The 11,283-nt window shown below is 45.1% G+C and overlaps 1 long non-coding RNA gene across 3 annotated transcripts in view; it reads right to left on the bottom strand.

Moving 5' to 3' along the window:
* The window catches only part of LOC102547822 (uncharacterized), a 92,465-nt gene that overhangs the window by 59,096 nt on the left and 22,086 nt on the right, over positions 1 to 11,283 (bottom strand). For 2 of the 3 annotated variants that reach the window (XR_015635978.1, XR_015635977.1), the window contains exons 2-3: positions 7,950 to 8,089; positions 6,398 to 7,746 (exon numbers count right to left, since the gene is read on the bottom strand). This is a non-coding gene — a long non-coding RNA (uncharacterized LOC102547822). Of the gene's footprint in view, positions 1 to 4,584; positions 4,735 to 6,397; positions 7,747 to 7,949; positions 8,090 to 11,283 lie in introns of those variants that run through there. The other variant, XR_015635979.1, reaches the window with a different exon arrangement.

Raw genomic sequence — 11,283 nt, 5'->3', positions numbered from 1 at the left:
CAGGAGGGTCTCTGTGAGTTCAAGGCTAGCACTCTGGTGTATAGAGCAAGTTCCAGGATAGCCACAACTACACACACACACACACACACACACACACACACACACACACATACATGCACACACGCATGCCTACCTACACATATATACCTATATACACATTAACGCATACATGTACATACACACATAAAAATGCTTTGGAAAAGAAAGGACAAAGTCCATATAACCTAGAACATATTTTTCTTGAGACAGGGTTTTTCTACATAGCCCTGGCTGTCCTGGAACTCACCATGTAGACCAGGCTGTCCTCAGATTCTCAGAGGTTCACCTGCCCTTAGTCACAAAATGCTGGAATTGAAGGCTGTGACACCATGCCTGTCCATAACCTTGAACATATCTAACCTCTGATAGCTGTACTTACAAAGGGCTACTGGGCTGTGTACATAGGCCTGCCCATGACAGAAGTGCTTGAAAGAGCCATGAGCAGGAAAATAACTGACTACATTGCAGGTGCATCCGTGTTCAGAGATGGTAAGCTGTCTCTAGAAAACATTTTGCATGTTGACATGAGAAAGATATCAAGGTTGACCCAGTGAAACTTGTGCAATAGAGGGATATAAATAATACGATATAATTCACTTTTAAAAAGAGGAGATATTAACTGACAGAGGACTTGTGTGTCAAGATAGCCATTTTCTACAACTCTACACTACTTGTGTTATGCTAGGGACCAGAAACTGGAACCGATCTGAGGTTCTCTACCATGATCACTTATATTTAAGCTTTTAAAGCAAGAAACAGCCTTGAAAAGCAACAGAGAGGCTATGTCACAGAATGACCACAGATAGCTGGGTACAGGGTCATCCTGAGGTGACTGCATCTCTTGGCTTCATGGGAGCTGAGTACTAGCAGGCTGGGGCTTTGTAGACATAAACCCTTTGTGGTATCTGATCGTGACTGTAAAGCATCCCTCTCCCCTTCTTTTGGTAAGAAGACATATTCTCCTTTCAGGAACTACTTTTTCCTCCACCTCCTAGTCCATATCTCATGTTGGGGGCAGACTGTGACCTCTGCTTACAAGAATGGTCATTGTCCCTGGCCAAACTGTCATGATGGCTCCCAAGAGAGAGACTGCCCAAACATGGTAGAGGACCGCCAACTACAGATTATCTTCTAGAGTTTCTGGGCAAAGAAGCTAATCTCCTCTGGGAGCGATGCTACCACAGCAAACATCTGGAACTGATGTGTCTCTTGTCACCAACACCCGGGTGGAGACTTGTCTGAAAATGTAGCAAAACACAGGAAGGCAGGCCATGTGACGAGAGATGGATTCCTGTGGAAATGAAGCACCTGCTTCCAGCTGCAGACGCCTTTTGCGTTTTGTACGAGCTCGGAAATTCTCAATGTCCCCTCTACTACAGTGAGCTGGGTACCTCTCAGTTTCATCACAGAATCTCAGCAAATACAAGCACCTTGGGAATTTGTTCAACTGCTGGCAGTGCCCACAGTACCAAATCCAAACTCTCCAGCAGCTGCATTTACCACAAGGCTTTCTCTTCTCTCCCACATGTCCTCCCCCTCCCACCCAACCCGGAAGAGGGACCGAAAAGAACAGAACCCCAGTGATACACTTATAGCATGCTGCGCTCATTCTCCAGTGTTCTTCGTTACTTAGATTCTCAATACGCAAGTACTTCTGTATGGCATTAGTGTCTTAAAGATGACTCGGTCAGGTCCTGAGGAGCTGACATTTAGTAAAGTGCCTGCCTTGCTGATGTAAGGAACTGATTTTTGGATGCTCCGGACCCATGTAAAAGCCAGTGGCACATGTAGGAACCCTAGTACTGGGAGAGCAGAGGGAGATGAACCTCTGGATCAAGCCTAGCAGACTTTAGGTTCCAGGAAAACCTGTCCCAAAAACTTAAGATGCAGAGCAACATTGGCTTCCAGCTTCCATGTGCATGAAAACCTGCATGCACAAATGCATGTACCTATACAAACACATAGACACAACACGAGCGCATGAGCGTGTGCACACAGACACCAGGTAGTCTTGGTTTTAATAGCTGTTAGGCATCTTATAGATATCAATCACGGTAGCAGACATGTAAATTCCAACGCTCCTTTCACTGACGGTCTCAATGATCTGCTATGTAAACAGGGCAGTCACATTACTAAGGCGTATATAAGCACATCACATTCTCCACTCATGGGAGAGAAGACACTGCCGACCTGGAAACATGGTGGACAGGAGGAGACAGAGGACATTTGGAGATAGCCACATTTCTCTCCTGTCACTGCTGCCCTGTTCGGTAAGTACCAGGACCTCACCCTATTGGCTCGGCAAGCTCAGGATCCAGTTGCTTCAGCCTCTGCACAACCTCCCACTGCACCTTACAATGGCCGCCAAACTCCTCCGGCCCTCTGGAAATTGTAGCATCACCTGCCCTGAGAAGATGAGTGACTCTCTTGCCACACAGACCATAAACTCAGACCTGTTCAACAAGCCTGCTATGAAAAGAGACAGTCATAACAAGACACCTTGCAAGCTGGTCTGGACAGGTCAAAGGGCGCAGTGAAACACCATCTGTTAGTTGTGAACATGCCTCTTGTCACTTCTCTTTAGGTTGACAGGCTGGTAGTGACCCATGGCAGCTATGGCTCAGTGCAGTGCCCCTGTGTCTGGCTGTCGAGCTTGGCAGGGCTCTAGGGACCACACAGCCATTTCAGTGTTAGACTTTCTTGGTCTCGGCAATCTCAGAGGCAGGCACAGAATAAAGGCAAGGCAAAACCCAAATGGAAAAATGCCACTGGTGTGTGTTACCCATCTCCACACCTGCGCGGACTTGGGGGGCTACAATGAATCACACAGCCTTGGCCACTCGTCTGAATACATACCTGGAAGCCGGCAAGCCTAGATTCAGGCTTGGTGTTTTCTCAAAAGACAATACGATAGCATGATGGTCAGCGAGTGGTGAGAGACAGTGTGGAAGCTGATGCCTAAGGCAGAGGAACTGATATGGTGAGGTTGTGAGAGGAATTGCATCTGAATATAGAGCGACACCCTCATGGCGGACCCACATAAGATAGTAAGAGAATTGGAAACCCTCTACCTCCTCCTCTCCTTCCCTTCTGTGATGGTTTGTAAATGCCTGGCCCAGGGAGTGGCACTATTAGAAGGTGTGGCCTTGTTGGAGGAAGTATGTCACTGTGGGGGTGGGCTTGTAGACCCTACTCCTAGCTGCCTGAGGATGCTCAGTCTGTTCCTGGCTTCCCTTGGGTGAAGATGTAGAACTCAGCTCCTCCCATACCATGCCTGCCTGGATGCTGCCTTGATGATAATGGACTGAACCTCTGAACCTGTAAATCAGCTCCAATTAAATGTTGTTCCTTATAAAACTTACATAGATCATGGTGTCTGTTCACAGCAATAAGACCCTAACTAAAACACTTTCCCACCCTCCCTCCCTCCCCTCTTACTCCTTCCCTTCCCTTCTCTCCCCTCTCCCCTTCCCTTTCCTCCCTTTCCCTTTCCTCCCCTCCCTCTCCTTCCCTTCCCTCTCTCCCTCTCCTTACCTTCCCTCTCTCCCTCTCCTTCCCTTCCCTCTCTCCCTCTCCTTCCCTTCCCTCTCTCCATCTCCTTTCCTTCCTTCCCTCTACTCCCCTTCCCTTCCCTTCCTCCCTTTCCTTTCCTTCCCTTCTTCTCCCCCCTTCCTTTCCCCCTCTTGCTGCACTGCTAGGGGTGGAAGCCAGGGTCTTGCCTTGTACATGCTAGACAACTACTGTACCATCCAACCGTATTCCCAGCCTGTACTTTCTTCCATAAGGTCACTGATTCCTGTCAGGTAGCTCTGCTCTCAAAGCATAACCACCTCCCAAGTGTTCCAACTCCGTATGAATTTGGAGAAGATACATTCAAGCTATGACACAGATGCAAGGCCTTCTCTGGCTTTTCTCAAAGCCCAGAGGATTTTCAATTGTGCATAACATACCAACGTCAACACAGCAGGCAAGGGTGATGTGCAGTGCTGGCTGCGGTGAGCTTTAAGGAAGAGCCATCACAATTAAACCTTCATCGTTCCTTCAGGATCCGGCATATGAGGGCTGTTTTAGCAGCACCGGTCGGCTTTTCTCCCTCCACTGTGTATACATTCTCCTAAAGCGATTGCTCTAGGATTTGTTGGTTGCATTGAACCTGCCCTCTTTCCTGTCCGATTGCCCTTACTCCAATCCACCCTGTACACCATGACCTCGGCCTACGCATGCGTTCTCTGAATACAGAGAAGTTTGAGTCACACAATCTAGCAAGAGGGGCAGCGGGTGGTGAGAGCACTAAGGTCAGACCTATTATCCGTCCATACTATGGAATTGGCTTCCTGGCATCTCCAGAGGCTGTCTAAATGGCTTCCTGGCATCTTCAGAGGCTGTCTGGCACTCTACTATGGTATAACTGTAAACCACGTCCTCCACAGGTTCATGTCTGAGCACTTGGCTCCCCAGATGAAGGGGATGTTTAGGGAAGTTGTGGAACCTTCTGGACACAGGACCTACCTAAGAGAAATAAGGCCAAGCTAGATTAAAACTAACCTGGTCTGGACAGGACTCTCTGCTTCTTGGTCTTCCAAGATGTGAGCAAGCTGGGCCTCAAGTCCCCACTGCCACAGACAGGATCCGTCCCGGTGATGTGCTTTCCCTGCCATGGAACTGCAGGCTGGAATAAATACTTCCTCCTTTAAGCTGTCATAGCAATTAGAAAAGGAACAAAACCAGGCCTCTTGATCATCTACTGCCTAGATTCTGGAGACCCATATACCATAAATGTCCCCTTCCGGGCTAACTGGATGGACTGCAACCCTCCTAAATTTTTTTTTCACACTGATTTTTGTATGTGTGAGGGGAGTCTCTCCTTTCACCACTTAGTTCGCCAGGAATTGAACTCAGGTCTGTGGTCTTGGCAGCACACACCTTTACCCAAGAAGCCATCTTGCCAGCCCCTATATCCTTAAACAGTAGCTGTGCTCCTCCATTTTCTGGAAAGCCATCTCTTCATGTACTTGTGTCACCACTACAATGAAAGCATCTTAAAGGAAGGAATCGTTTTACACTTGTTAGCTTGTTGCTTGATAAATAGGTCATCAATAGATTCTTAAATCGATTTGAGTTCTCTTCATCCTTGTAAGACACAGCTCAAATCCTGTCACTTGCTTGAAGCCTCAGGTCATTCACTCAGGGTCCCTCCATCCCTTGAACCTGCTCTAGCATCTATGGGTCTTAGTATTTACTTAGCAACAACCTGCCTGAGACATAACTCTTTGGTTCATTTCTTGCACTGCTCTTCCTCTCTTTCATGAGTTTAAACTTTCCTTTTAGGGACCACAGGCTTTTCTTTTTTAATCTCAATATCTAAAGCCTAAAATAGGTCTTCTCTTGCCTTATGCATTGACTCTGCTGAAGTGAATACAAATTGTTTATAAAATTTAATTATAGGAAACTCATATTCGCCATTAACTAGAGACAAGTGTTCATCTTCCCTGGCATACAAACATGTATTATATAAGGAACGTCATCTTGTCTCTCACATGTCACAGAAGCCAGCCTCTAAGATAGCCCTCCCTTTCTTGTTCCATTCATGCAACAGGAAGTCCCCAGTCTCCTCCCACATTGAACATGCTGGCCTAACTCGCCATCAGCCTATGGCACACATTATGAGGAAGAATCCTGAGATGAACTGGGAAACATCATTGCAGCTCCTTGCTTCCTCCCATGAACTTTGCCTCAATGTGTTCTGATAGAAACCAATATTGTTTCCTTCCGTTTGGTTTGCTTTTTGAGACAGGATCTCTCTACATAGTCCTGGCTGTCCTGGAACTAGCTATGCAGATGGTACTGACCTTGAAGTTACAGGGATGGGCCTGCAATTGCCTCCTAAATGCTAGGAGGAAAGGTGATCACCACGCCCAGGATAACATTGGCCTTCTAATGTTCACATCTACCATGGCTTCAAAAATATTTCCTTTCCACGGAGATGGCTCCAAGCATAAAAGCGTGTGCTGCCAAGACCACGGACCTGAGTTCAATTCCCGGGAACTGAGTGGTGAAAGGAGAGACTCCCCTCACACATACATAAATCAATGTGAAAATAAACAATTAACAATGGAAGCTTAAGACTCAAGCAGGGTCCCAGGGCTTCAGGGTTGTTTCACGGTTTGCTCCTGCCTTCATCTTCCAGCCTCAACTCATAGCAGTCTCTACGTTCTCCCAGGACCTTGTTAGACTAGCTTTCTTGAACTTCCTCTCACTTCTAAGCCTTTGCACGCACTACAACCTGGCTCCCCAGTTCAGTGTCGCCCCCATCCCACAGCCTTTCCCCAGACTCATATGTAAGATTTCAGTGTCAGTTAGTTGCTAAGGAAACCCTTTATTGATACCTCCTTTAGGAAAGGTTCCTAGTCACGGGTTTTTTCCTTCTAGTTTTCACTAAGTAATTATTTAATTCAAATTTCTTCCACATCCAGCTGTGAGCAGTGTCAGCCATGGCTACACTTACGCCCTGTACAAAAGGAAGCTTGGCCAACGTCAGTGGCCAATAAGTGTCTTCCTGGGCTCCGCCTTCCGAACTGTACCTAAATCTATACCACACAACTTTTGGTTCCTCAGTTGGTGGGGTAGGATGTTTCTATCGTGTGTTTCTCATCTGGAACACCTTTGCATCTCCAACAACTGCATGTGGAAAATACTGACAAATATTCATTTGTTCATTTATGGACTGAAAGCCAGTTCAGCTAGAGCCTTCCTTAATTGGAGGGACACTTTTAAATGCTTCTAGGAACCATCTTTCATATCACCCCAAGTTTTCCATAGTCCGATGTTGTCATTGAGTATTCCTGTAACTACAGTACCTCCAGAAGGGCTACTGTGCCAAATTAATGAAGTCCTAACATGAGTTAACTTAACCACGATTAAAGGTCAGTTGCTTTACAAGAGCTCAGAAGACACAGAAGTTCTAAAGGGAAAGAGAGTTCCATCAGCTTTTAGATTCTCAGACACCTCCCCACTCTGAAACATCATTCTTTCTTATTGTAAAATAAAAGTATTAAAAGTTAATTTTCTACCACAAAAACTTCCAAGATAATGCAAGCATGGTCCTTGTTCTCGTTCTAGCTTTTTCAAAACTTACTTTCAACTAGGAGTATCAAGATTGAGGGGGGGGCACAAGCTAATAGACTTGAGAGGGGTGGTTGTGTTTTTTCAAGTGTTCACATCAAACCCTTATAATCATTGGAAGTATGGACCCAGCTGCTTCAACATCACCGGACATGTGTAGAGTAGGAGGGCAAGAATGAAGTGGTCACAATTTCTTACCTTACCATGTTTTACACAGATATGACCATGTGAGCAAGTAAGGCCATGTGATACAGCCAGCCAGAGGTTCAATGTTACTGAGCACCTCTGCATTCCCCCATCCCGGCCCAGCCTGTCCATCCCTCTGATTCCTGCAGAGATGGCTTTCTGGTTTCTGTTGATGAGCCAACTTTCTTGGTCATAACTTCTGTACTAACTTACTGTTGCTTCTCTTTAGTTCAGTAATGCCTCATCTTGCCATCTTCTCTCTCACTGGTTGTCTTCATTACAGAGTCAGTCAGCTCTGAGGCTTGGGTGTCTGTTATCATATGGCACGCAATGGATGTGCAGAGCTGAGCCAGCCCCTGAAGACCGAGTATAGGCAAATCCAGGCTTTCTGCTTGGGTTCTGGGAGGGACACAAATGAAATAAAGCGTCAGCTCTCAGGGAGAACTGTGGTCATGAATAGCTGGGTGACCTGGGGCAGCATTTGAGATGAGACTACAAGTAGCCATCCAAAACTGGCCAAGGCCGTCGACTTGTGCAGGGCATCAAACTAGTCCAGAAGCCACGAGCCTATGGTAGGAGGTTACTAGCTCACTAGTACATACCTTGTAGTGAGGGCTTCCAACCAGAGAGAGGTTAGATTTTATTCACGGGCAGCAGGAAGCTTTTGGAAGGCTGTGGCAGCATGGTAACAGCACACACAGGTCATATTCCTTCAGCCGCAGTTCAGGCCTTTGGCAGCTCCCTGAACAAACAATACAGCTGCCAATGTTTTTATTTTTCTTGCATCCCAATTTTTATTTATTATATAAACTGTGAAGGAACTCATTATTCCAAATCTCATCAACTTTTTATTTTTTTCACATTTAACTTTTACCCAAAGGTATATATAATTGTTTTTTTCCAGTTAGGTATGGTAAATAATTTACAAAGATTTCAAAATTGTTTCTAAATGAAATGTGCATCCAATAAATGGATGAGTTGCTTTATGAGGAAGGGTAAAGGCTGTAGTGCACACCCCTTTAATCCTAGCCATTGGGAGGCAGAGGCAGGTGGATCTCTAAGTTTGAAGCCATAGTGAGTTACAACCAACCAGGGATACCTAGAGATTCTATCCCCAAAACAAAACAAAAACAAAAAGAGGAAAAGAAAGAAAGACCTACTTTCAATTAAAGCAGAATAGGAGAAAGGGTTATGGTCCACTAAAATGCAATATAAATTTTGGTCAGTCAGCAACAACACACACTTAAAGCTTGCTTTTACTTGGCTATCAACTGTCTTACTGTGTAACCAGGGGTGAGGAGATAGCTCAGTGAACTTCATACCACGGAAATGAAAGGACTTGAGTTCAGGTCTCCAGCATCTATACAAAAGCCAGGCAAGATGATGTAATGTACTTCTACAATCCTGGTACTGAAGCAAATAGAGACTCTTAGATTGCAGGGACTCAGTGGCTGCCAACACTTCTCCAGACCTGCTCTCCGAAATGCCACCTCTGCGTGTTGGATGGATGGGCAGATGGGTGGGTGGGTGGATGAATGGGTGGATGAATGGGTGGATGGATGGGCGGATGGTGGGTGGGTGGATGAATGGGTGGATGAATGGGTGGATGGATGGGCAGATGGGCGGATGGGTGGGTGGGTGGATGAATGGGTAGATGGATGGGTGGATGGGTGGGTGGGTGGGTGGATGGATGGATGGATGGTGAACAGAGGATGAGAAGGGATAAATGGGACTCCTGGAAGCCAGTTTGTTCTTAGGGTTTCCCTTTCCAAATGAAGAAATGTAACTCCCCTAAATGGAAATCACAAAATCAGAGGGATCAGCCTGACCCAGCTCCAATATCAGGTCACCAAGTCTACTGCCACTTGCTTCACCACACTGCTTCCTGATGTCTCATTGGGGTGCCTCATGTATCACTGGGGTGCATTTCTCGCTGAGGTGCCAGGCTTCAAATCTCAGTAGAAATGAAAGGAGCACACACAAGCATTGCCCATAGTTTGTTGCTAGGCACAGCATGGGCATGCTCTTCCCTACAGGAAAACCCAGTGGCAGGCACACATTTCCAGAGCAGTCAGAGCAGATGTCTTTGTTGCCCTTCACTTGCAGGGCAACCCCACCATGCCTGGGTAAGCCTTTGAAGCCTATCCAATCTTACAGAACTGCTTTTGTGAGCGAGACATCTCTGAGAAGTTCAATTGTGCTAGAGTCTAAAATCATTTGCCATTCTCCCTGTCCCTAGCACACAAGTCCCTGTGTGTTGATCTAACCAATTGGTAGTGTTTTGAGTCATACATCATGAGGCCAATGGCGTCTTAACGATGTATTACATTAATCTATCATCAAAGCCATGGCATTGTTATGATATATTACTTTAATACATCATTGGAGTGCCATAGCTTTAATGATGTATTACTCAAAACCATAGCAACAGCTAGAAAGATCAAGATAAGTTTTGTATTTTTTAAACTTATTCTCGGTAAATATGATTTTTTTCTTAAGTTTTCACAGTAAAGTGCATGTTCAAAGGAAATATGAGGCTGTGGGTCCCAGCGATAAGCAGAGCCAGGCTGTTTCCTTGGTTGACCTTCCACACTGTTTACTAGCTCACCACCCAAGTCTATACCTGCTTCAAATTCTGCTTTATCCAGCCAGACATGGTGGCTCACACCTCTGATCCCAAAATTTGGGAAACTAAGACAGGAGGATTGCTGTGAGTTCAAGGATAACCCAGGCTCTTTAGGAAAACCCAGCCTTGACAAAATAAACAGGAGCTGGAGAGATGGCTCAGCAGCTAAGAGTACTTCCTACTCTGCCAGAGGACCCAGGTTTGGTTCCCAGCACCCCTGTCATGATTAACCATCTGTAATTCCAGGGGAATCTAACACCCTCTTTCTGGCATCCACAGGCATGGTACATATGGTACATGGTACATACATACACACAAGCAAACATGCACATGAAATAAAAATAAAATCTTGATGTAAATAAACAAAATAAAATATGTATTCAGTCTTACAAAAACAATGTCACTCTTGAACAGAGGATTTTGTGAGATTGCCAGAGTTCTACTGTGTTACAGTCACACATCTACAGTGGTTTCCTCTTCCCATGAGTGTTCGCACCTTTGCTAACTTCCATTTCCAGAGAAACCTAAACTGTCTAAGTGGTGATGTTCCTCAGTAAAATGTTACAGGCGTTTGCTTTTGTATATAACAAAACTTTATGAGCTACCCATCGTTGCTCACACCCATAATCCCAGCACATGGAAGGCTGAGGCAGTAGGATTACTGCCCAGACAATCAAGTAAGACCTTATCTCAAAAATACCTGATCCACCACTCTCTCTACCTTCTCCTCCTATAGTCATACAGATGTGTAGACAAGCACACATGGGAGAAAGAATCATAGAAATAATAGAAGATAGATACATACATATATACATATATACATAGATGATAGATAGATAGATAGATAGATAGATAGAGATAGAGGATAGATAGATAGATAGTAGATAATAGAGGATAGATATATAGATAGTAAATAATAGATAGATAGTAGATGATAGATAGTAGACAGATAGAAGTAGATAGATGATAAATAATAGATATATAGGTGTCATTGATTTATCTTTCAACTGGCAGCCTTGAGCTTTCATTAATTTGCCACAATAAGAATTGGATGAGAGGGGCTGGGGATTTAGCTCAGTGGTAGAGCGCTTACCTAGGAAGCGCAAGGCCCTGGGTTCGGTCCCCAGCTCCGAAAAAAAGAACCAAAAAAAAAAAAAAAAAAAAAAAAGAATTGGATGAGAAACAAGGGTCTTATAGCTAAACCCACTGCAGTAGACAGAGTATTGGCATTAACTGGGAAATTTTTAGAGCACTTTTTGTGGTAAATCTCAACTGTTTTAACTAGAGTGAGTTTCCACTCAGAAATAGTT

Source organism: Rattus norvegicus, chromosome 13, assembly GCF_021556685.1.
Source record: "Rattus norvegicus strain SHRSP/BbbUtx chromosome 13, alternate assembly SHRSP_T2T, whole genome shotgun sequence".
Taxonomy (NCBI): Eukaryota; Metazoa; Chordata; class Mammalia; order Rodentia; family Muridae; genus Rattus; species Rattus norvegicus.
The sequence above is the reverse complement of the archived record's forward strand: the minus strand, read 5'-3'. Positions and strand labels throughout refer to the sequence as shown.